This window comes from Thalia democratica, chromosome 3, assembly GCF_965202585.1.
Source record: "Thalia democratica chromosome 3, ktThaDemo2.hap1.1, whole genome shotgun sequence".
Lineage (NCBI taxonomy): Eukaryota > Metazoa > Chordata > Thaliacea > Salpida > Salpidae > Thalia > Thalia democratica.
In genome coordinates this window covers 3,552,947-3,580,910 of record NC_139167.1, presented here as the reverse complement: position 1 = coordinate 3,580,910, position 27,964 = coordinate 3,552,947, and the positions used below count along the sequence as shown (strand labels likewise).

Genomic DNA, 27,964 nt, shown 5'->3' with positions numbered 1-27,964 from the left:
TGAATTGATAATTTTTGAATAAATTGTATTTAATAATTAAGCTTTGTATATAGAGCACTGTACTTCATATAGATATTAGTCCATGTAGGAGTTCAGTTTTTAGATATTTTTAAATATAAAGTTTAAAGGTAATTAGCTTTTTTTAAAAACACATTTAAATTAATTCGTTTGAAGTGACAAATTTAAACCGTAATTATTGTTTTGAGTATATAGGTTATCTTTCTAAATGTTTTAGACTTTAACTTTTAACAGAATAAAAGTAATAATTTTTAAGAGAAAAGTAAATACTTTAGTTTTGGTTCATTTTTTAAAAACTTGAATAAATGTTAGAGTTAATTTGGATTCAAACTTGTACATTAAATAAAGTATTGGATATAAATTATAATATACAATGTATCAATAAAAAAATAAATTGAGTTAAAAATAAGTTAAAATTATTGATCAAAATAAAGTTAATTATTAATTTTTATTTACAGTTAAGTTGTTAATTGAACAAATACAAAAAGTACTATTTTCTATTAGGCAACTATGAGTCGGCCTATGTTTTGTTTTTAAACTTAAAATACCTCAAGGCATATTAAAATGGACCTTACTGTATTAACGTAATTTTCTGATTTATTTAACTGAACTAGCGTAAGTTTCTTTTAAATGTTATAGAAAAATATTTTTATTATTCTTTATATCTAAAGTTTATACACCCAAAAACTTTTAAACTACTTATGCAAAATTTCAATTTTATAAACGTAATTAGACTGTTTCCAAAGCTTCAGAAAAAAAAATTGGAATTCTTATCAAAGTTACAAAAAACTTACATAAAAAATTGTATAATTATATTAGTTTATTATAATCACAAACTGTACTTATTTGTAGATGTTTATGTATATTATTGTTTATGTTATAGAAAAAAATAATATTTGTTTATTGACAAAATTGTATATAACTCGAGTTTAAACTATTTTCAACAGTAAATTTATAGTTGTAAAAGTGTATATAGAAATATCAAACATGTATGTGCTGTTAATTCAAACTAATCTAAATTTTAAATAAAAACTATGTAATCTGAAGCAAAAACTCAATAAAAACGTTATGTATCTTTAAAAAGAAAAGTAGCTGACTAAAAAACTAAAAGACTAACTTATCAAGTTTTGAAATCAATATTAAGTTAAGAATCACTTAAGCTGTAAGACTTAATAATAACTCAATTAAGAAAGCTAGAACAATTATTTTTCAAAAGAATAGATTGAAAGTAAACAAGTAACAAACTATTTAAGGCATGCAAGTTATTAATGCTGATTTTCAAATTAATAAAATATTTTGTGTTGCTAAAAGAGCTTGTTCGAAAGTATAATCAACACTATAACAAAAGATTTACTGAATCGATGAAAAAAAGTCAAGCAAAAGTTAGTATACATATAAAAATGTACTTTGCTAAACAATTTCTTTAGAATTACAAAAACAGTAAATGAAATGAACATCTATGAGCAAAAACGTCTTGAAATAATTAAATTTTTTGAAGTAATCAAGTTTCCTTCCGATGTTCTGATCACCTTTAAGTTAAGCAATTTCTGTTGATCAGAACATCAGAAGAAAACTTCATTACTTGAAAAAAAAAATAATTTAATTAATTTAAGTCGTTTTTGCTCTTTTAAGATGGTCATTTCAAGTTGATGCTAATGTTCTTATGTACTTTGTTTTTCTTGTATAGTGTTTAATTTTCATGGTTAGTTGTGTAATCTTAACAAATCGCTCATCTTTTAGTTCTTTTTTTTTCTTGGATACCCTGCATTTCTAGGGCGTTCCTTAAACTGATACTTGTCAGGAAATTGGTTCTTGTAGGGCATTATGTTTAGCTTCAAAAGTCAATTTTTTTATTCTGTTTTTTTCTACAGTCAGTACAAGCCTTTACTACAGTTACAGCAATAAGCCTTTGTGCAACTCAATTAAGATGTGTTTTATTGAAATCTGATAAAAATAGTTAATGTATAATGTAAATAAAGTATGTTTTACAACATGGTATGTTTATTATTCAAGCAAAAATAACTGACATAATTATTGTAAATTTTAATAGCGCACGGAAAATTTTTTTGATTTTAAAAGATTCAAATTTTTCACGAGAAATTAAGACATTTTTTTAAATATAAGAATTTATAATTTAACTTTTAAATTAAAACTCATAAAAGATATTTTCTAAGTATTTTAGAATATGTAGTGAAAATATAATACACAAGTACCAAAAAACTTTCTTTTTTCAACATGCTAAAATTAATTCAATAATCTAAAATTGTCATAGTATTAGCATTTTTGTCGCTATAAAACTTTAATACTTAATAAACAACAAAAACAACAAACAAGTTTAGTCTTTAAAGATAATTTATATAGTCCTTAGCAAAGTTTTGTATTTTTGAAAACAAGTTATAGAGTTTTATATAAGTGCGAAATATGTAATATATTAAAAAACCAAATATGAAAATCGCTCCTTGGTCGCTCAAGCGAACCATTTCGATTTTGGGGAATCACCTACCGGTGTAAGGCGGCGTTGACTCATGGTTTTCTAAACTGAACATGTTTTTGTATTTTGTAATTATAGAACATTTTTATTTGTAGTCGTATATAGTTTAATAATTTTTACTTATCAACTTACATTTTATTTTTTTTATAAATGGAAAAACGGTTTGACATAAAAGTTATTAAAAATCTTTTGTAATAAAAATGTTTTATAAATTTACCATTAAAAAATAAAGTAGTAATATTTTTATTATTTAAAAATATAAAGTTTATGTTTAGGTACAACTTTAATAAACTATATGAATAACGATTAACCAAGTAGGGATATGTGTTTATCAACTTGATTATTTATTTTCAAATAAAAAATAATGTTTTAACAGCAATTAGTATAATAAAAAATTAAGATGCTGGACAAGACGTTAAAAGGTAACTGTGGTGATCGACTCGATAACCGAAAGGTTTTTCGTGCACCAGGTCCAAGAACCAATTATTTTAAGTGTCTATTTTTTGACTTTTAATAAATTTGTACTATAAATGTATATTTACAAAAATTGTTATGTACATTTAAAATTTATGTTGCTTGTACCAATATAAGTATTTGCAAAAATAGCCTATTGTGCAACTAATTACTATGTAATTTAAAAACGTATAATGAACAACTTGAAAAATATATAGATTATTGCTTTTAAGTATGTTTATGATTTATAGCATAGCATGAATAGAATATTTGTACAACCTGCTAGTCAACTGTTTCATTAGTTTGAAAAAGTCTGATAGCAACTAGCGTATATACTTAATGTTATAATAAAAACAAAATTGTATGTAATACGAGAGAATTTTCTTTTTTCTTTTGTTGATATAAGATAAATTTACCAATGAGAATATTGCTAAAACTTTATTTAAACCATTTTAAAATTTATGTATAAAAAACGTATTGTTATATAATTATATGTATATTTGTAAACTTGAAATAATAACTTTATATTTTTTATAATAAAAGTAAGTTAGCTTAAATTTCATATAAGAATTAAAAGTATAAACATTGGCTTGGTTCATTTTTTATTCTTGAGTATCTATAGATATTAATATAAAAAAATTACTTACAACAATTCGTCCCTTAGAATAATTACGGTTTATTCATTTTTCAAAATCTATAGCTTAATTTTTATAACTAAATATTGTTCATTTAAAATTTAGATATCGTCACCACATTTTCTTATAAGAAGGTAGTTTATTCTATAAAAAACATTTAGTTAACACTAAGTTGTTTTGAAATTTAAACTTAATTTATTTTATTTGTACACTTACAAAGTAATTGTTCGCAATTTTAGTGAAATTTCCTTAAATGTTTCTAAAAACTTTTTTCTTTTGATTAAATGCAAGTATAGTAAGTTAAAACAAAAAAAAATTATTGAATTTAAAAACTAAATAAAAAATTAATATTTGTTTACTCTCATACTTTTAATTCACTAATTACTTTAATAAATGACTCGAATAAATTTTTTTGCAAAATTTGTAATGCATAGCTGCAACAACGAAATAAGTCTTTTTATGGATATTATCATTAACTTTAATTAAAAAATTTAAATTACTTTAAATTGTAATAGTTTACTTGTAAAAGTTAAAAAAACAAACCAAAAACAGTGAATAATTTTACGAAACCTTTCATGGCATAGTAAACGAAATAAGTAATAATTATAAACAGGTTTGAATTAAAGAACATATAAAAAACAATTTAATTAATCACTTGAATAATAACTACTTTACTTAATTAAAAAATGTTTAAAACAAACAGAGTTTATCAAAAATTACAGTAATAAAAACAAATAACAGTTTTTAAATTTACATTTGATAAAATATGTATAAAATAATTAATTGTTTAAAATTACTTTAAAGTTTCTTTAGAAAAACGATTTTTTATAATATTAAAAAAAAAACTAGTCAACATATAATATCATTTTTATCGTTTAAAACTACTTTAAAGTTTTGATTATAAAACTATTTTGTAAAATATTCAGTAAATAGTTAATCAAAACTATCTGATTCAGGTTGTATGTTTAACAACTTGATATTTCTATTTTCAATAAAACATTTAATTTTCTTTTTAGAAATTGCAATAGCTATTATTACGAAAGCCAAAACTAATAAAAAGAACAAAAAGCAACTGAAATAATTTTCCAAATGACTATTTCCATTAGTGTTTTCTTTATTTTGTAAGATCATCAGTACAAAAGTTTCAGTGAAGTTTTCCAAAACAACTATTTTATTTTCAATAAATACAACATACATGACTATTTTTATGTAATGAAAAAAATCAAATAAACTTTGATCAATTTTAATAAAATAGAACAATAAATCTGAAATACAGTCAAAATGTACCAATCAGCAACATAAACATTCTAAAAACCGACAAGAAATGAGCACTACTTATACTAGGCTGGTCTTTTACGTCATTAGTAAAAAAACTTATTTCAAAGGTCACATTTCATAAACAAAATGGAAAAATGAATACGTGACGTCACAATGAAAGCAACTCCATCAATAACATTATTCGGTAGCTATATTTAAATTTTTGTTTACATTTTATGTTTGAATTTGTCAACGCTAAAAGGTACACACCTTTTTACACACAATAGTTAACTGACCCAGAATTCAATTGTTTCAGTTATTTTGTTGCAAATTTCAGAAAAACTCAAAAGGACGCTCAAGTCAATTGTTTCAGTTATTTTGTTGCAAATTTCAGAAAAACTCAAAAGGACGCTCAAGTCAATCGTTTCAATTATTTTTTGCATATTTTAGAAAAACTTACTGGGACGCTTAAGTCAATCGTTTCAGTTATTTTGTTGCAAATTTTAGAAAAACTTACTGGGACGCTCAAGTCAATCGTTTCAGTTATTTTGTTGCAAATTTCAGAAAAACTCACTGAGAAGCCAAGTCAGAAGTTTTAGTTAATTTGTTGCAAATTTTAGAAAAACTCACTGAGACGCCAAGTCAGAAGTTTTAGTTATTTTGTTGCAAATATTAGAAAAACTTACTGGAACGCTCAAGTCAATCGTTTCAGTTATTTTGTTGCAAATTTTAGAAAAACTTACTGGGACGCTCAAGTCAATCGTTTCAGTTTTTTTGTTGCAAATTTTAGAAAAACTTACTGGGACGCTCAAGTCAATCGTTTCAGTTATTTTGTTGCAAATTTCAGAAAAACTCACTGAGAAGCCAAGTCAGAAGTTTTAGTTAATTTGTTGCAAATTTTAGAAAAACTCACTGAGACGCCAAGTCAGAAGTTTTAGTTATTTTGTTGCAAATATTAGAAAAACTTACTGGAACGCTCAAGTCAATCGTTTCAGTGATGTTGTTGCAAATTTTAGAAAAACTAACTGAGACGCTCAAATCAATCGTTTCAGTTATTTTGTTACAAATTTTAGAAAAACTTACTGGACGCTCAAATCAATCGTTTCAGTTATTTTGTTGCAAATATTAGAAAAACTTACTGGGACGCTCAAATCAATCGTTTCAGTTATTTTGTTGAAAATCTTAGATAAACTTACAAAGACGCTCAAGTCAATCGTTTCAGTTATTTTGTTGCAAAATTAGAAAAACTTACTGGGACGCTCAAGTCAATCGTTTCAGTTGTTTTGTTGCAAATTTCAGAAAAACTCACAAAGACGCTCAAGTCAATCGTTTCAGTTATTTTGTTGCTAAAATTAGAAAAACTTACTGGGACGCTCAAGTCAATCGTTTCAGTTTTTTTGTTGCAAATTTTCCGAAAAACTTACTGGGACGCTCAAGTCAATCGTTTCAGTTATTTTGTTGCAAATTTTAGAAAAACAGACTTGGACGCTCAAGTCAATCGTTTCAATTATTTTGTTACAAATTTTAGAAATACTTACTGGGACGCTCAAGTCAATCGTTTCAGTTATTTTGTTGCAAATTTTAGAAAAACTTACTGGGACGCTCAAGTCAATCGTTTCAGTTATTTTGTTGCAAATTTTAGAAGAAACTTACTGGTGAGCTCAAGTCAATCGTTTCAATTATTTTGTTGCAAATTTTCGAAAAACTTACTGGGACGCTCAAGTCAATCGTTTCAGTTATTTTGTTGCAAATTTCAGAAAAACTTACTGAGACGCTGAAGTCAATCGTTTCAGTTATTTTGTTTCAAATTTTAGAAAAACTTACAGGGACGCTCAAGTCAATCTTTTCAGTTATTTTGTTGCAAATTTCAGAAAAACTTACTGGGACGCTCAAGTCAATCGTTTCAGTTATTTTGTTGCAAATTTTAGAAAAACTTACTGGGACGCTCAAGTCAATCGTTTCAGTTATTTTGTTGCAAATTTCAGAAAAACTTACTGAGACGCTGAAGTCAATCGTTTCAGTTATTTTGTTTCAAATTTTAGAAAAACTTACAGGGACGCTCAAGTCAATCTTTTCAGTTATTTTGTTGCAAATTTCAGAAAAACTTACTGGGACGCTCAAGTCAATCATTTCAGTTATTTTGTTGCAAATTTCAGAAAAACTTACTGGGACGCTCAAGTCAATCATTGCCGTTATTTTGTTGCAAATTTCAGAAAAACTTACTGGGACGCTCAAGTCAATCGTTTCAGTTATTTTGTTGCAAATTTCCGAAAAACTTACTGGGACGCTCAAGTCAATTGTTTCAGTTATTTTGTTGCAAATTTTAGAAAAACTTACTTGGACGCTCAAGTCAATCGTTTCAGTTATTTTGTTGCAAATTTCAGAAAAACTTACTGGAACGCTCAAGTCAATAATTTCAGTTATTTTGTTGCAAATTTCAGAAATACTTACTGGGACGCTCAAGTCAATAATTTCAGTTATTTTGTTGCAAATTTCAGAAATACTTACTGGGACGCTCAAGTCAATCGTTTCAGTTATTTTGTTGCAAATTTTAGAAAAACTTACTGGGACGCTCAAGTCAATCATTTCAGTTATTTTGTTGCAAATTTCAGAAAAACTTACTGGGACGCTCAAGTCAATCGTTTCAGTTATTTTGTTGCAAATTTTAGAAAAACTTACTGGGACGCTCAAGTCAATCGTTTCAGTTATTTTGTTGCAAATTTCAGAAAAACTTACTGAGACGCTGAAGTCAATCGTTTCAGTTATTTTGTTTCAAATTTTAGAAAAACTTACAGGGACGCTCAAGTCAATCTTTTCAGTTATTTTGTTGCAAATTTCAGAAAAACTTACAGGGACGCTCAAGTCAATCGTTGCCGTTATTTTGTTGCAAAATTTAGAAAAACTTACTGGGACGCTCAAGTTAATAGTTTCAGATATTTTGTTGCAAATTTCAGAAAAACTTACTGGGACGCTCAATTCAAATGTTTCAGTTATTTTGTTGCAAATTTCCGAAAAACTTACTGGGACGCTCAAGTCAATTGTTTCAGTTATTTTGTTGCAAATTTCAGAAATACTTACTGGGACGCTCAAGTCAATCGTTTCAGTTATTTTGTTGCAAATTTATGAAAAACTTACTGGTGAGCTCAAGTCAATCGTTTTAGTTATTTTGTTGCAAATTTCAGAAAAACTTACTGGGACGCTCAAGTCAATCGTTTCAGTTATTTTGTTGCAAATTTTAGAAAAACTTACTGGGACGCTCAAGTCAATCGTTTCAGTTATTTTGTTGCAAATTTTAGAAAAACAGACTTGGACGCTCAAGTCAATCGTTTCAATTATTTTGTTGCAAATTTTAGAAATACTTACTGGGACGCTCAAGTCAATCGTTTCAGTTATTTTGTTGCAATTTTCAGAAAAACTTACTGGGACGCTCAGGTCAATCGTTTCAGTTATTTTGTAGCAAATTTTAGAAAAACTTACTTGGACGCTTAAGTCAATCGTTTCAGTTATTTTGTTGCAAATTTTAGAGAAACTTACTGGGACGCTCAAGTCAAACGTTTCAGTTATTTTGTTGCAAATTTTAGAAAAACTTACTGGGACGCTCAAGTCAATCGTTTCAATTATTTTGTCGCAAATTTCAGAAAAACTTACTGGGACGCTCAAGTCAATCGTTTCAGTTATTTTGTTGCAAATTTCAGAAAAACTTACTGGGACGCTCAAGTCAATCGTTTCAGTTATTTTGTTGCAAATTTTAGAAAAATTTACTGGGACGCTTAAGTCAATCGTTTCAGTTATTTTTTTGCAAATTTCAGAAAAACTTACTGGGACGCTCAAGTCAATCATTTCAGTTTTTTTTTTTGCAAATTTTAGAAAAACTTACTGGGACGCTCAAGTCAATCGTTTCAGTTATTTTGTTGCAAATTTTAGAAAAACTTACTGGGACGCTCAAGTCAATCGTTTCAGTTATTTTTTTGCAAATTTCAGAAAAACTTACTGGAACGCTCAAGTCAATCGTTTCAGTTATTTTGTTGCAAATTTTAGAAAAACTTACTGGGACGCTCAAGTCAATCGTTTCAGTTTTTTTCTTGCAAATTTTAGAAAAACTTACTGGGACGCTCAAGTCAATCGTTTCAGTTATTTTGTTGCAAATTTTAGAAACAACTTACTGAGACGCTCAAGTCAATCGTTTCAGTTATTTTGTTGCAAATTTTAGAAAAACTTACTGGGACGCTCAGGTCAATCTTTTCTGTTATTTTGTTGCAAATTTTAGAAAAACTTACTGGGACGCTCGAGTCAATAGTTTCAGTTATTTTGTTGCAAATTTCAGAAAAACTTACTGGGACGCTCAAGTCAATCGTTTCAGTTATTTTGTTGCAAATTTTAGAAAAACTTACTTGGATGCTCAAGTCAATCGTTTCAGTTATTTTGTTGCAAATTTCAGAAAAACTTACTGGGACGCTCAAGTCAATCGTTTCAATTATTTTGTTGCAAATTTTAGAAAAACTTACTGGGACGCTCAAGTCAATCGTTTCAGTTATTTTGTTGCAAATTTCAGAAAAACTTACTGGGACGCTCAGGTCAATCTTTTCTGTTATTTTGTTGCAAATTTTAGAAAAACTTACTGGACGCTCAAGTCAATCGTTTCAGTTATTTTGTTGCAAATTTTAGAAAAACTTACTGGGACGCTCAAGTCAATCGTTTCAGTTTTTTTCTTGCAAATTTTAGAAAAACTTACTGGGACGCTCAAGTCAATCGTTTCAGTTATTTTGTTGCAAATTTTAGAAACAACTTACTGAGACGCTCAAGTCAATCGTTTCAGTTATTTTGTTGCAAATTTTAGAAAAACTTACTGGGACGCTCAGGTCAATCTTTTCTGTTATTTTGTTGCAAATTTTAGAAAAACTTACTGGACGCTCAAGTCAATCGTTTCAGTTATTTTGTTGCAAATTTCAGAAAAACTTACTGGGACGCTCAAGTCAATAATTTCAGTTATTTTGTTGCAAATTTCAGAAAAACTTACTGGGACGCTCAAGTCAATCGTTTCAGTTATTTTGTTGCAAATTTTAGAAAAACTTACTAAGACGATCAAGTCAATCGTTTCAGTTATTTTGTTGCAAATTTTAGAAAAACTTACTGGGACGCTCAAGTCAATCGTTTCAGTTATTTTGTTGCAAATTTCAGAAATACTTACTGGGACGCTCAAGTCAATCGTTTCAGTTATTTTGTTGCAAATTTCAGAAAAACTTACTGGGACGCTCAAGTCAATAATTTCAGTTATTTTGTTGCAAATTTCAGAAAAACTTACTGGGACGCTCAAGTCAATCGTTTCAGTTATTTTGTTGCAAATTTCAGAAAAACTTACTAAGACGATCAAGTCAATCGTTTCAGTTATTTTGTTGCAAATTTTAGAAAAACTTACTGGGACGCTCAAGTCAATCGTTTCAGTTAATTTGTTGCAAATTTTAGAAAAACTTACTGGGACGCTCAAGTCAATCGTTTCAGTTATTTTGTTGCAAATTTTCCGAAAAACTTACTGGGACGCTCAAGTCAATCGTTTCAATTATTTTGTTGCAAATTTTAGAAAAACTTACTGGGACGCTCAAGTCAATCGTTTCAGTTAATTTGTTGCAAATTTAAAAAAAAAACTTACTGGACGCTCAAGTCAATCGTTTCAGTTATTTTGTTGCAAATTTTAGAAAAACTTACTGGGACGCTCAAGTCAATCGTTTCAGTTAATTTGTTGCAAATTTAAAAAAAAAACTTACTGGACGCTCAAGTCAATCGTTTCAGTTATTTTGTTGCAAATTTTAGAATAACTTACTGGGACGCTAAAGTCAATCGTTTCAGTTATTTTGTTGCAAATTTCAGAAAAACATACTGGTGAGCTCAAGTCAATCGTATCAGTTAATTTGTTGCAAATTTCAGAAAAACTTACTGGGACGCTCAAGTCAATCATTTAAGTTATTTTGTTGCAAATTTCAGAAAAACTTACTGAAACGCTCAAGTCAATCGTTTCAGTTATTTTGTTGCAAATTTCAGCAACTCAGTTTTCTTCTCAAACAATTATTAACCCAATACACCTATCATGACTATTAATATTTAGTTTTGCTCATTTGTTAAAACAATTTTATTTATTTATTTATGTTGCTTTGCCTAAGCATAATTAATTCAATTGAAAACGTACAATTTATTTTTTAAATTTTTTGATGTTTGCATCAAATATAAATATGAACACATTTGGAGTTATAAGCAGTTGTATTTGATGACAAAATAGCTAATTTATAAAATTTTTAATTACTGTTATTAATTTATAAATAAATTTCATTTTACTTTGTGAATTTATAATTTAACTTTTAGATTAAAACTCATAAAAGATATATTCTAAGTATTTTAAAATATGCAGTGAAAATATAATACATAAGTACCAAAAAACTTTATTTTTTAAACATGTTAAAATTAATTCAATATTCTAAAATTTTCATAGTATTAGCACTATTGTCGTAATAAAACTTACGTACTAATTGATAAATAACAAACACAACAAAAAATTTTATCTTTAAAGATACTTTATATAGTCCTTTGCAAAGTGTCATTTTTTCAAAAACAAATTTTAGAGTTTTATATAAGAGCATAACATGTAATAAATTACAAATAAAACATTAAAATCTCTTAAAGTGAACCATTTCGATTTTGGGGAATCACCATCCGGTGTAAGGCGGCGTTGGTTCATAGTTTTCAAAACTTAACTTTTTGTTTGTAATTACAGAACATTTTAATAATTTTTACTTGTCGACTTACATTTATTTTTTTTATAAAAACAAAAACGGTTTGATACAAAAAATATTAAAAAACTTCTGTAATAAAAAAAAGTTTTATAAGTTTACAATTTGTAATAAAGTAGTCTTTTTTTATCACTAACTAACTTATTTTTTTAGGTACAACTTTAATAAACTGTTTGAAAAACGTATAACCAACAATAACTAAGTAGGGATATATGTTTAACAAATTGATACTCTTCTTTTTAAATTTTTTGAAAATACCATACAAAATTAACTCAGACTAAACTTTAGTAACAGTTCTAACTTCACAAGTAAGTTACTACAATTTAGTGGTTGATAAAACTTTTTACTTATTGTAAGTTTACAAAATTAATATTGTACCTCAAATTTTACGTATAATAAATTTGGCTTGTTATAAACATTAGGCTTCTATAATAAATCTGGCTTGTTAATTGAAAAAATGGGCTTGTTATAAAAATTTTAAAAGCATAATTTTAAAAAGTAGCCGACAAAAATAATTTTTCACCTCTAATTTAGCAATGTATAAAAAAATTTTTGTTCATGTACATAAAAACCTTAGATTTTGCAATATATATAGAAAACTTTCACAGTTTATATAAGTTACAACACCTTATTTCTGATAAGAATTATACAGAGTTTTAAAGTATAACTGTATAAATTAAATACCAGAAGTTCTCTAATAAATAAAAAATTACATATAATTAATAAGTTGACAACCTTTTTTTTTCTAAAAAGGTCCTTCGAGCCGGAGTCGAACCAGCGACCTATGGATTTCTAACATTCGGCTACAATCCAACATGAATTATAAGATTTCTTGAACCATTCATTGGTCTTGGCGACAAAGCAATAAACATTTTTAAATATTAGAATAATTTTTATAAAATAAGTCCTTCGAGCCGGAGTCGAACCAGCGACCTATGGATTTCTAACATTCAGCTACAGTCCAACAAGAATTATAAGATTTCTTAAACCATTCATTGGTCTTGGCGACAAAGCAATAAACATTTTTAAATATTAAAATATTTTTTTCAAAAAAGTCCTTCGAGCCGGAGTCGAACCAGCGACCTATGGATTTCTAACATTCGGCTACAATCCAACATGAATTATAAGATTTCTTAAACCATTCATTGGTCTTGGCGACAAAGCAATAAACATTTTTAAATATTAGAATAATTTTTATAAAATAAGTCCTTCGAGCCGGAGTCGAACCAGCGACCTATGGATTTCTAACATTCAGCTACAGTCCAAAAAGAATTATAAGATTTCTTAAACCATTCATTGGTCTTGGCGACAAAGCAATAAACATTTTTAAATATTAAAATATTTTTTTTTATAAAGTCCTTCGAGCCGGAGTCGAACCAGCGACCTATGGATTTCTAACATTCAACTACAGTCCACCGCTCTACCAACTGAGCTATCGAAGGCACTGATGATACGCTGATTAATGCGTTAATAATGAAATTTTAAATTGTTTAGTGCATTATAACGTCATATAGCACATTTTCTGTTGCTATGCTGAGTTGTCGTATTTTTGTTTAATGTTTTTAAGTTTATTTATGTACTATATAGTTTCGTACTGAAAAGTAAAAATTAAAATTCAGGCATATAGACTTTTATGAAATAAAAGTAAAATAAGCAAGTATACTTATTGGTAAATATTCTAAGTAGTTATGTACTAAGAATTTAAAGGTGTTAAATGAATTGATCATAGTTTATTAGTTTATAAGAAAAAAATATAAGTTTTTTATTCTATAGTCATAAATTATTGTAAGCTAAAACAACAATAAATGAATAATTTTTATTTTTTAATGATAATACGACTTTGGTATAACTTTTGTAAGAGTTAAAGGTTTTTAGTTATTTATGTTCTTATTAGTGTTTGTAAATGCACAAATTGATAGTAAATTAGTATAACTTACAGATATAATAACCTGAATTACATTTTGGAAACCATATAGCTCTCAATAAACCTAAAGGAACTGGCTAAATTTACTCAAAAATTCTTGCTTAGTTTAAACATAAAAACCAAAATTTTAAAAATCGGTTAAACAGTATTGTTGTGTTATTTTATGTGCTTAAAATTTCAAGTTTTTATTTCAAAGTTGATAAAAATAAAGAACTCTGAACACTGAATAAAAGTGAGAATTTAAAATGTCAATTTCGAGTAATTTTCTTAACCAAATGCATTTAAACTGACCAATCTGCTCTACAGATTAAGTTAATCTTAGGCATATTTTTTTTATTTTTAGTAAACATACTATACAGAATTATTTATTTTAAATATTTTATTGATTCACCAAATTTACATTCGGCTTTAAAATTTTCAACTGGAAAGTTGATAAAAAATAAAAGATTTGTAATAACACAATTTTAAAAAATTATGTTTGATTTACTTAAATTTTTTTTGCGTATTTATTGTTGTTACGTCACTAAAAGCTTATGATGTAGTAATGTGGTTTTTTTAAATTTTTTGTAGTATAAGTTTAGCAAAAATTAAAGACTTATTTTGTTGAGTTTTTTATTTAAGAATAGGTATAGTTTTAGCATAATTAGATGCATTGTGTTATTATTAAATGATAGTTTTTTTTATTTAAACAATGTTTATTAAGTTTATATAACTGATTTATGTTATAATAAATATGCAACAAATAAATAATATTTACATGTTTAAATATTAAATAAATATTTAAATTTATAAAACGTTTTTATAAATGCTGTGAAACAATTTTATGAAAAACAAAAAAGTAAGCTTAAGTTTTTTAACTTTTTTTAAAGGTTAGTAATATTATAGTTGTTAAAATTAAAAAGAAAATTTTGTGCTTTATAGTTGATTTTATAGCTAGTTTACCTATAAGTGTTATTAGTTCGTTATGTTTATAATTATAGTTATTGTTTCTAAGTGTTTTGCCTTTAAAATTTTTACAAAACAAAATATATGTGTCTTAATAATAACATCGTATTATCACTCAATGCATCAATTTAAAGTAAAAATTTTACATTTAAATCTAATTTTATGCAAAAACTCATTTTATAAAGCGACTTTACTAATATTAAAATACATTTTTAAATCTAAAATTTTATAAATAAAATCAAAAGGTTAAATTTAAAGACTAAATAACTAAAAAAACTGCTAAAAAGTTATCAGTTAAGTATTTCTTAGTGTTAAAAAATACTTTACGAATTTAGTTGTTTTATTTTCAAGGAAGCTATTAAGTACTTAACCTTATTGAAAAAAGTTTTAATAGTATCAATTTAGTTATTATTTATTATAATTAATTGTTAGGAATAACATTTGGTTTTACTACTTACAGAAAAAACTGTTTGTCAGTTATAGAAGTTGTTCAGACTAGAATCAATATTTTTTTAGTTTTTGTTAAAATATATATTTACACTTCACAAACTTAGTCAAATTCTAAAATTCTAATACTTAACTTTCTTTGAGGAAACTATAATTAAAAAAAGCAAAAACATATTTTTATTTTTTATTCTCAAAATTAGAGAATAAAAGTTTGTGATATATAAAACGAAAATGCAAATTTTACCTTCATAACTAAATTGTTTAAATACTCTCTAAATAAGTAAAGTTCAAATAATTTTCATTTATCTTTCAGTATCTTATATTCTTTTACTAAACAGCTATTTTTTGTAAAAAACTTTGGAAATGTAATAATAAATTATAGCAAGAAAATTATTACAAAAGCCAGGCTTAGGATCTGTAGACTTTTGCCGATATTTTCTTCAATCAAACTTAATACACATATAAATGTAGAATATCTTAATTTTGTATATTTCAACAACAACAATAAATGTAACAAAACAACATTTCAAAAAAAAATGTATAAAAACTTTGATTTCTATTTAATTACAATGTGCTCTTGTTCAAACTATGTTTTAATACCAAATGAAGCACTTCAAACTACGTTTTATATCACGTCATAATCTAATTTTTGTTCGCAAAAGTTCGCGAAAGTTTTTGTGTTGAAGTTAACAAAGAAATTTTGTAAAAACTTGAATTTAATTTTCTTTGTTGTCATGAGAAGAAAAAGCTTTACAACTTTTTTCTTGATTTTCAAATTATTTGTTGAGTTTGAAAACAGTTTTTCAGTTGAACAACAAACAGTCTTTTGTAAAATAATTAGAAAAATACAATCTTCAAAATTTGTTCACTAGTTTTGTTTTACTTGCTACTTTAGCAAGAGCATTATCTTCAAGTTAGTTACTTTATTTAATCTAACTTTTAATATGAATGAATAAGAAAACAATTAGTAAAAAGTAGTAAGTAGTTTTTAAGTTACTTTGAAAAATTTTTAAAGTTTTAGATTAAAAAAATATATACTTAGTGTATTTCAGACAAAGTTAGTCTATTAATACATAGTTTTTAATATTTAGTTCAACATAGTACTTAAAAATTTCTATATTTAAAAAACAGAAACCTATAGTGAACTATCTAAAACGTTTAGCAAAAACTAACGATTTAAAAATGTCTCTTCCTAAAAAATCCAGAAACTTAGTTTTATTCTGAACAACTTTTGGTGAGTATAAAATTCTTTTTTAAACTTATATGTTTTAAAATCGTGATACTTAAATAAAAAAATGTTAAATTAAAAATAATATTAAGGAAAACAAGTACAAAAAAATAGTAAAGTTAAAACTTTTTGTAAAATCAGTAGTAATAATTATTAAAAAACTAAGAATACAAATTTAAATAAAAAAAAACATTACTTTAAATAAAAGTCTTCTTAACGTTTTATATTACAAATTAAAAACTTGGTTAAACTTTTCAAAAAAGCGCTTTGTAAATGAATTTATTGTTGTTATAAATTGAAAATTTTTCTTCAGACATACAAAAAGTTTAGAAAATATGAAACCCCGAAAAATTATTGAACTACACAAACAAGCATAAGTAATTTTAACAGTTTAAAAACATCTTAGTTTTAAAGTTTTACGCTTGTGTTATTGAAAAGTTTTAAAATACTTCGGTATGAATATATAATAGTTTTTAAAAAGTTTTAAAAACCAAATGAAAAAACCTTTGTAATTTGGTTTATTCTATAATCACTTATTTTATAACTTTAAATGCTATTCATATAAGGTTTTGATTGGTACATTTGTAAAAAATTCTAAATATTCTTTTGTGCAGTTATATTTCGTTTAAAAACCTTTTAACACAAAAAAAAACTGAAACGCTGTTTTAAAAATTTCAAAATTTAACTTGCAAGATTGTTTTTGATAACATATAATATAACAAAACTTTAAACATATATAACTAGCATTGGGTATTATTTAAAACAAAAATTATAGTATTTTACTTGAGTATAAGTTAAATTTAAAAATTCTACTTTATAACTATAAAAAAGAAAAATATAAACATGTTAATATATATTTTTTTTCTTACATTCGCTCTTTTTTTTATTGAATACTTGTAAACTTCTCTTGTAAATTTGTAAATAGTATTTCTATGTTCATTTTGTTTTTTGAGTACATAGTTGTGCATTGGTGTATTTGTATATTTTTTATTTTTGTAGTTATTGTGTTGTTTTAATATATAATATTTAGATACGTAACTTTTTTGATTCAATTTTATATTTATAATAATATGCTTAACGACTGACTTATAAATTTGTATATAGTTTAATTATTTTAATATTTGTGAGATAAAAAAATATGTGATTTTGTAAAATACATTTGTGTGTTTGTTATATTTTATGAGTATATAAAAGAAGCATTTTGAATGGTGAATAACCAGTTTTTTGTTTTTATTTTAGTGTTTAAACATTTGGTTTTTTTTTTTATTTGTACAGACTTTTTTATTAAAAACTGTGTTTTTATTATATAATGAAATACTTAACAACTTATTTGTAAATTTGTAAACACTTACTTTAATTATTTAACTTTTTTTTAATTTATGTTGCTTTCAAATATTTAGGAGACAAAAGTATATGTAAGTTTATACTATACAGCTTTCTAACTTTTTAAGTTTTTCTAATCTACAGTAATTTTTATAAAAATATTTACAAATATAAAAAAGAGTTGCTTAAGTTTCGAACTAATGTAGTTTTTAATAAAAATAAGTTTTATTACAAACTTAATAAAATATCATACACATTTTATACCAAAAAAAATTATTATATAATTTAAAACTTTTTATTTTTGTTGCATATTCCTTGGCGTTGTATATTTGTACAGAATTTTATTTTTTTAACTTTCTTTTAATTTCTTTTATTTTCTTTTTTTTTGCGACGAAAAACGTTCAAATGTAAATTTGTACAGAAATATGTTGAGTAAATAAAATTCTTCAACTTTTAGTTTTTAAGCTTGCCTTTTAATTTCTTTATTGTATATAAAGTTGTGAACTGCTTAAAACAAAATACAAATTAATTTAATTTATAAGTTTTAAAATTGTATATAACCTTTGTTTTCAATTTAGCTTAGCCCTTTGTAATAATAAGTTTTGCAAAGTGTTTTTTATCATTCAACATTATTGTTTCTGTATTTCTACCAAATAAAATGTATGAAAAGTCTTTCTTAAATAGTTACTGGTATTAATTGACATTTGCTTAAATATTTCAACATTTTTCTATAAAAAATTGATAGAACTTTTTGTGTTTTATATAAAACTTACATATTTTTTTGTAACTTCTAGTCTATAAATAGTTTAATGGTAGTTTCACAACTAAAATCTAACATAACAAGTTACTAAAATTTAAGTTACTTATTGTTTTAATAAGTTAAAAATTTATTTTCTATATACTTAATAGAAATAGTTTCATTGCTACTACCTATACACAAATTATTAATAATTCAAGATTATTTAATGAAAGGTTTATTGTACACCAGGTACTAAGACCACTTATTTTGAGCGCTTTTTTTTCGTTCAATGAACATTATTAGTTACATAAACCATTTTTTTTTAATTCAATAAATAATTATTAATGTTATAACTGAAAGGTTTTTTGTTCACCTGGTCCTAAAACCAACTATTTTGAGCGTTTTTTTTTTCGTTCAATGAAAATTATTAATTACACAAAACACTTTTTTTTTAATTCAAGAAATGCTATGCTTGTCATGTATTTGCTCTGCAGCATCGCCTAACGGAAGTATTTGTTATAAACCAGCAGATTTTATAAGTAAGAATTTCAACTTACAAAAGTTAAAATAAAGTTTTTTCAACCAAAAAACTTAAAATGTAAACAAAGTATTTTGTTACAATTTGAATTTTCTAGGTATTTAAATTCTGATCATCTTTAAAACTATTAGGTTGGTGTTATTTTCGTCCATTAAGGTATTAAGAATTATGTTCACAGTTAACACAACAAACTTCATTAACTAAAAAAGATAAGTTTATTATAAAATCTTAATCTAAAAGTTCCAAATCCTTTTTCAAAATTTTTATACAAACTATATGTTTACTATATAAACTCATTATGAATATCGAAAAAGATAAGTAGTTTCTGAATTTTTGTTGCAAAGACATTTACATAATAAAGGTAAAAAGTTAAAAGCTTTAAAAAAATAACATTTCTAAATTTTCTACATATAATCAAAAAAAGTTAATAAAGTTAGAAACTTGTCAAGACCATTATAACAAGTATATCTTTTCGAATCATTTGGTTGATAAGCTAGGCTAAATCTTACTGATATTTTTTGGAAAAAAAATTGCTATTAAATGCTTGAAATAATTTTTTTGAATGTACTTTTTGTTTTTATAATTTACAGGAAAAAAAATAAGAGCTACAGAAAACGTTTTGTAGCAAATACTCAAAAAAGTTTAATGGAAAGTTTAAATAGATTATATTAAATGAAAATTTTTTGCAAAATAATATTTACTCATGAATCATGATTATAACATTACTGTTTCTACTAGATATAAGCATGCTTTAGTTGTTGTAAATATTTGAAATATTAACAATTGGCTAGTTTAAAATAGTACAAAAAATTGTTTTTTATTTTTATAGTGTATAGCTAAACTTATGCTTTAGAAGTAATTAATTTTGTTTTTATTAGCAATACTACTGATAAAAATGTTTTATTTTTCAAAAACCATCAGAAATATCTAATTGAAAAAATAGTATTTTGAATTATAAGGTGCAAGAAAATTTCTGTATTAGTTAAGTTAATATCTATGCACATTATTTGATCACTAAACTTTTCTTAATATTTGTACACAAGGGCTTTAAGTTTTTGAAAATTTTGTTATCAATAAATGACAATAGTATTTATGTACAAAAGATTTCAAACAGAACATAGCTATATACAGCAATAGTTTTTGAGAGGGTATTTTCATATTAAGTTTTTAAGCTTGAACGTTAGTTTGTCGTATTTAATAAAATTAGAATTATAGTTTATTTTCTGTTGACCAGAATTTCTATAAATATTAACTAAACTTTATTTTATATGAGTCCAGCTGATACTTTAAAGTATTTATTTTGATATAAAGTTTTACTTTTTGCAACTAATAAATAATCTTAGTTATTTTATATGAGTTATGAAACACATGATAGTGAAAAGAAAAAAAATTTAAAGCAATCAAAATTAAAAAATATTCCTAGCTTTAACTAAATTTCTTTAAGTAAATATGTTGCATAGTAATTTTTTGGTCAAAATGTTTTTAAGTTATATATATATATATATATAAATAGCTTTATATTTAATTTTAAGTATTTTTACATTTTTTAATCTAACATATTTTACAAAAGTTTTTATGTTGATAAGTACAAATAAGCTTATAGTTTGAAGTGTAATAGTAAACATAGATTTATTTTTAAGACAAAGTTATAAATACAACAACTTACTTTGACCAAAATTTCAAATTAATATATTTAGTATTACATAGCCTTTTTAAAACTTCTAAGCTTTTTTATAACACTTGTCTTAAACAATTGCAAACAATTAAACAACTTTATCAGTGATTGGAATTAATTTATAAGTAATAGAGTACACTTATTAAGATATAACAAACAATAAGTAGTAGTAGAGTTAATAATAGTAAATAGTAACAGAATATGAATATTAGAAGTAATAATGATAAACAGAGTATTTTATAAGTATTTAGTGATATTTTTTTTCCAATTATAGATATTGTATAAATAACAAATCTTAGAATAACAACTTATTGTGTAAGAGACGTGTATGATAAAATTCAAATAAAGCTAGTGTGTAGCAAATAATTAAAGGAGGAAAAATTCTCTCGCATTAAACTTCTATACCGCGTTTAAGCCTTTATATACGCAATAAACCTCCTTCATACAAGTGACTGCGTGGCCTAATGGATAAGGCGTCTGACTCCTAATCAGAAGATTCCGGGTTCGAGTCCCGGCGTGGTCTGTTTTTTAATGCAAGTTTTATTAATTTTTGCTTGTTTAAAAACAGTTTAAACTAATTAAAACATTAGTTTTTTAAAATTTATCGTATAAATTTTGTGTAAAGTTGATATTTCAACTAACCTTAATATCATCGATTTTATAGATAATCACTTCAGTACTTAACGGTTATAACATATTTTCAACTTATAATGATTGTTCAAACACTACTTAACTAATGTACTTTGCAAAACAATTTTTGTTATAGATTGGTACAAATTATAAAACTTTTTTCTTTATTTTATGTGTATAAAAGTCAAACTTTGTTTAAGTTAAAGTAGTTTTTCAGGTAAAAGGTTTAAAAAGTTAATAATTATTATAATTTTTTTTTATATTTAAACTATACGTGCAAGTATTTTTTTAATAAATGCCCTTTTAAAAGTATTCAGTAAGTAATATTTGTTTATAGGCCATCTTATTTTTTATAATTTTATAAATAACTAAGTTTTCACAACAAAAATGTAATAAGTTGATCATAGTTTTTTTAATCACTTAAATTAAATAAACAGCTCGTTTAAAAGTTTTAGTTGAATATTTTTTTCGATTTTTTTCATGACGGTTTTCATTAAAAGATAAGGAACGGAAGAAAGATTTCAGTTTAATTTTTGACCTCTGAACTATATTCTGATTAGATTTTTTATTTTATACTTCTATCATTATAACAGAATTAACAATAATAGTTTGTAAGCTAAACATTTATTGATAATAAAATTAATGATATTTATCTCTAAATTAGGTTACAGCAAAATTTGCCTCAACCCGGGATTGAACCTTTTTTTTTCCACACTAGGGCTATAAATCATATTTATGAGCTTTTTTTCTAAAATTTGTTAAGATAGATTGATTTTTTCGTGGTTAGAAAATTTGTTAAGTTTTTTGTAACATTTCTGTTTAACTGTGTAATAATATAATACAAAAGTAGCTTCTTTAATAAAACACATTAAAAATTTAAACTGACTAATAAATAGGGATTAATTAAAAAGTAACTAAACTACTGTACTAAATAGATATAAAACTTGTATGTTTCAAAAAATATGCGTTTATTTTGTATCGAAAGTGTCTTAAATAATTTACATGAAAGTTCTTTTAACATTTAAATGTTATAAATACTATCTAAAAAATTAAAAATAAAACTTAATTAAATGTTATTTCATGCTATGCTAAAGATTTTAACCAATTCAGTAATAGATCTAGTAGAGTATGATTATTTTTAGTTTAAGAAATGTCCATAAAAAAAAGAAACCGATTTTAAAACTATACAAGCTAGTAAGAACATAATTTATCACTTGTTTTACATAATACTTTTTTTTAGAATTTTTACTCTTTTTTTGAAATCAATAATAAATCAATGTTAAAAATCAATAAAGTATATAGGCAGAATTAAGGTAGAACTAAGAAAATCTAACCCTAAGTTTTAACAAAAATTTTTGCTTATTAAAAAATAATTATTTTTCAATACGGTTTCAACTACATTTTTGAGATTTTTAAATTCATAAGTCAAATTCAAAAGGAGACTTTATACAAAGTGAATTAACAGACAAAAGATTAGTGATTTTACAAAATTGGAAAAATAACTTTTAGACATGAATAATTGTTAAAACTGTTAAGCTGAGCTTTGGTGTTATAAATTTTATGATTTGTGCAAATATACATTAGTTTGCAAAAATTGATGATCCAAAAATAAAAACAAGCCAAACTAAACAACTTGCTGACAATTTAAATAACAAATTTATCACTTTTAAATACTCATGTTCATTCAACCGCGAACAAGATTGGGCGAAAAGTTTTTCAGAAGCTTACACTGTTTAAATTTAAACAAATAAGAAACGGCTAACAAAATAATACATTTATGTATTCTAACCATTACTCAAAATTTTATTTAAGCCTTTAACTTTTTATACTTGCTTTTAGAAATTTCTATAATTTGTATTTTAATTATAAGTAGCTAAAAGTTCTTTTAGTACATTTATTCAACTTTCAATGGCATTGATGTAAAAAAAAAGTCATAATGGGTACAAAAACAAATCTTTTTATGAGATAACCAGCCTATCAATTTAAGTTCGAACAGAATAAGTTTTCTAAGTTCATTTGAACTTTATAAGGTTATTGAACATAGATTAAGTTCACAAAAAAAAATTGATGTACAACTAGTAAAAACACTGTAGCAAAAACTATTTTACAGCTAAAACTTTTTCTGTTGATTAGTTGATTAAAACTCTTTCAGTAAACAAAAATTGCAAACAATGTTGATAATTACTCAAAAAAAACTTTAAAAGTTTTGGTGAACTTTGTTTGCGTTAAAAAAATCAATTTTCTTGCCTCAAAACAAAAAAAAAAGTAGTTAATTGTCTAGAATTCATTAAGTAAAAAAAATTAATGTTTTTCAGATTTCTTGAAAGTTTATATTCAACAGTATATCTGCTTTGTTAACAAAAGTTAAAGTAATAAGTTTCTGAATTATTAAAAGATACAAAAGCATAATTCTGTCAAGAGGTTTATTCCACTGATAAAACTAAAATTTGATGTTTAAAAAAAAAATTCAGCAAACCTTGAATAGTTTTGTGAGTTCAGTTTAACTAACAAATACATAATACTTTTATTTTTCTATTATAAATTAAAAAACTTGAACAATTAGATACAAAACAAGTTTTGAACTGATAGACACAAAATAAAACATTAATCAATCCGTTTTATGTAGTAAAATAAGAATAAAACCTCAATTTTTCAAACAAGTTTTTCAACTTAAGATTAGTTTGTTTTGGTTTAAGTATAGCTATACAGTTTTATAAAATTACATGCTATATAAGTTAGTTATTTCCTTAAATTTTTTTTTTCTTAAACAAGCAAAATAAATCAAATACAAGCCAAAGAGGCAAAGTAAACAAGGAAATCCAGCCAAGTTTTCATTCAACTGGAGATAACAACCTTGCCTACTGAGTTGAGCAGATTCGCCCAATTGAAAAGTTATTCAACCTTGACAAAGAAATTTCATGCGTTTTTTCACAGCTGTTTCAAAAACTAAGAAAATTTAAATAATGAGTTTGTAGCCGGAAAATTTTCAAAATCAACACTTTAACAATATAACTAATCCTTTTAAATTAACTTTTATAAAAAAATTTAAAAGTAAAGTGTTAGTCTGTTTAGTTTATACCTGTTAGATATGGGTAAAACTTTTAAAAGTTTAAAACAGGTCTATTAAAACTATATAACATTTGTACGGTATACAAATTTAAAACGATGAGTACATATTATTAAAGATTGAAATCAACTGAGAAAAGTAAATTTCGCCCAATAGAGAATTCATTCAACCGTTACAAACAAAAACTCGATAAGGTGTTGTGCTAGTTAAAAAACCTTGGTTTATTTTAAGTAATTAAAAAAAAAAATTATAACCAACCTAAAAGTTGAAAATCACATTACGAAGGTAAACAGTCTACAATTGACTAAACACAATTCAGCTCAATTAACATTTCGCTAAATTTAAAAGTTATTAAATCTTGATATATGAAAATTCGACAAGATATGTGAACTATAGTTTTTTGATAATTTACTTTTCGTAATCTAAATCCTTAAAATTCAAATTTATATTTTTTTCATAAATGTAATAGTTAAAAATTATAAGAATAAAGAGAAGCTCTATAAATGACCAATTGATATATATACCACCATTCAACTGAAACAACAAATTCGCCTAATATAGAAGTTATTCAACCATCACAAACAAGAGTTAGACAGTATTTTTTACAAATAAAAAGTCAACCATACGTTTTAAAACGTAAAAGCTCAAAAAGCAATTTTTTCCACAAACTTTTAAATAAAAAAGGTCAATTAAGATTAGAAAAATTTCATAATAACAGCTTATACTTTAACTAAATATGTTAATTTCGCCAATTATTAAAAAAAAATTAATCATGATTATTCAATCAGATATGATACGTTGTTAACAAAAAGATATTAAATTGGGTGTTGTAAAGTGGAAACCTTTGAAAACAAATGAGTATATTTTTTACTCGAAATCCACAAAAGTCAATTATTAAGAAAGAAAGATAGTGATTGGCTGAATACAATTCGCCCAATATATAAATTTTTCATAATTGTATTTCATTGATAAGTACTATATTATATATTTTTAGTATTTAAACACTTCAAAAACAATAAAAAGTAATCTTTTCAATCAACTTAAAAGTCAAAAATGTAACAATTAAGAGAAGCTGCTTTATAATTGGCTGTTAACATATTCGCTATACAACAGACCAACCACATATGTCAATTTCGCCCATTGTTAAAATAACCCAGCCATGAGAGAAAGATACGAGCATAAAGTTATTGTTATAGGAAAATTTATTAATTTTTCAAAAAACATAAAACTTTAATGTCAATTATTTTCCTTATCTTAAAAGCTATCTAAAATTTTTTTTTTTATTTTAGAGAACGCACCTTTGCCTTTAATTTAAAAAAAAAAATATTTAATTTGGGGTTGGAATTATTTCATGGGGTCCCTCCAAAAATAAAGGTTTTTTTTCGTTTTTTTTCATCAAATGGTATTAGAACCAAAAATAAATATTTTTTTTTAATTTTTTTTTTTGACTTCCCTTAGTTTGCATGTTATAAAAACTCTTAAATAGTTATTTTATAAATAATGTTAATATCTTTTACGATTTGGCCCAAAATCAAAATGTAGTATATTACACTATCATTTGCCTTGGCCATTTCCTAGATAAAAAATTGATAAAAGGAAAAAAAAAGTTAATAAGAATGTGAATATACAACAAATTTAATTAAATTATTTTATTTTAATTTAGTTTGATGTAATTCACATTCTTATTAACTTTTTTTTTTCCTTTTATCAATTTTTTATCTAGGAAATGGCCAAGGCAAATGATAGTGTAATATACTACATTTTGATTTTGGGCCAAATCGTAAAAGATATTAACATTATTTATAAAATAACTATTTAAGAGTTTTTATAACATGCAAACTAAGGGAAGTCAAAAAAAAAAATTAAAAAAAAATATTTATTTTTGGTTCTAATACCATTTGATAAAAAAAAACGAAAAAAAAAAACCTTTATTTTTGGAGGGACCCCATGAAATAATTCCAACCCCAAATTAAATATTTTTTTTTTTAAATTAAAGGCAAAGGTGCGTTCTCTAAAATAAAAAAAAAAATTAGATAGCTTTTAAGATAAGGAAAATAATTGACATTAAAGTTTTATGTTTTTTGAAAAATTAATAAATTTTTCTATAACAATAACTTTATGCTCGTGAGAAAGATAGTGATTTGCTGAACAACAATTAAACTGAACAATTCGCCCAATATACAAGTTATTCAAAATTGAAAAGTAAAATGTAGTCTATAAGTAGTTTATAATTTACTTTGTGTAACTAAACATCCTAAAGTTTAAAAACTTTTTTTTAACTAGTTAAATAATATAATAATACAATTATCAAAAGTAGCTTTATTATTGGCTAATAGCTAGCTATACAACAGACGTACATGTCAAATTCGCCCATTGTGAAAAAGTTTGAAACTTTTCGGTTGCGCAACATCGACGTTATCGCGCAGCGTGTTGATTGTGACGTCACAACAATAAAAAGAATAAAAAGCGTCTCATTAGTGTGACGTCACAATATTTGCTATTTGAAGCCGGTTTGAAATTTGCAGTGTAATGTTTTCTACTGAAAGTTTGAGATTTTCATTCTTTTTTAAACAAAAATAAACTTTTATGTTTAATTGTGGAATTTAAAAAATACAAGTATTGACTAATCATATTTTTCCGAAATATTTTGCAACGCTTAACATGCTTTAGTTGGTAAAAAACCAAAAAACTAACTAAAGTTCTGCAAAAAAATTAGAAATGTGAAATAGTAATTTCTTATTTTTAAAATCTGTTAAAAAAACTTATTTGAATATATAAATAAATAAATAAATTTTCAATCTTTTAAACAGTTTAAATACTTTTTAAAACTTTAACAATAAAAGCTAAGGTAAGTTTTCATAACAAAGTATTAGATTACACGCTATTTTGCATTTAAATGATAAAATTTGCATAATGAGTCATTTACTTTCTTGAAATTTATATTATTGCACAATTATTAATGAAATTTAAGATTGTATTTGACACACTGATTGGTATTTTAAACTTTATAAAGTTTCATAATGTAACAGTCGAGTTTATGCTAATTAGATAAATGCTAATTTAAATGTTAGAAAACTAATAATGACTCATCTATTTTCTTGAATTTTTTATTACTTAAATTTGAAATTTAAGATTGTTCTTGACACACTAATTGATATTGTAAAATTTATAAAGTTTCATTCTGTAAAAGTAAAGTTTTAAAAAGGTTTTGCTAATTTAGCTTAATTTGTATGGGAAGTATTTGAAATATAAGGTGAAACCTAATTTTAATTTAAGTTTTTTTGAAAGTTGGATAAAAAGAAGTGTTACGGGATATTAAAAAATTTATTTCGTTGGTTAAATGGAAATTTTTAAGTAAAATCTTGCTAAACATGTTTGGATATTTGAAATGTCTGTTTAAAATAAAACTTTTTAAGTCAATTGTATACAATACGCTTAAAATGACTTAAAAAATTATGGGTTTGCGTAAAAATTAAAAAAACATCATTAAAATTTAGGTTTTAATGTTTAAAAATAATTAAATTCGCGATTCAAGAGCTAAAATTCAATATAGTAGTATCAACTAAAAACTTTTTCTTTGAGCCAAGTTTATTTTTGAAGATTACAAAACATTGTAGCAATACATTTTTATACAAGTACAAAAAAAATCCAACTTGATGAGTAAAACAAAACTCTTATTTACTTTACCTGTAACTATTTTTAAACTTATTTTTTACAAAAAATTTTAGTTAAGACTACAAATTTTAATTAGCTTATACAAAATCACATGAACGAATACATGAGTAAAAATTTAAATTTATTTTAAGAAACAATAA

General features: G+C 24.6%; 2 non-coding genes across 2 annotated transcripts; one reads left to right on the top strand and one right to left on the bottom strand.

Moving 5' to 3' along the window:
- Window positions 1-12,989: 12,989 nt before the first annotated feature.
- Window positions 12,990-13,075, bottom strand: Trnay-gua (transfer RNA tyrosine (anticodon GUA)). The gene is given in 2 exon segments: window positions 12,990-13,025; window positions 13,039-13,075. It is a non-coding gene; the product is annotated as a tRNA-Tyr (tRNA).
- Window positions 13,076-20,902: 7,827 nt separating this feature from the next.
- Window positions 20,903-20,975, top strand: Trnar-ccu (transfer RNA arginine (anticodon CCU)). The gene has a single exon. It is a non-coding gene; the product is annotated as a tRNA-Arg (tRNA).
- Window positions 20,976-27,964: the final 6,989 nt, after the last annotated feature.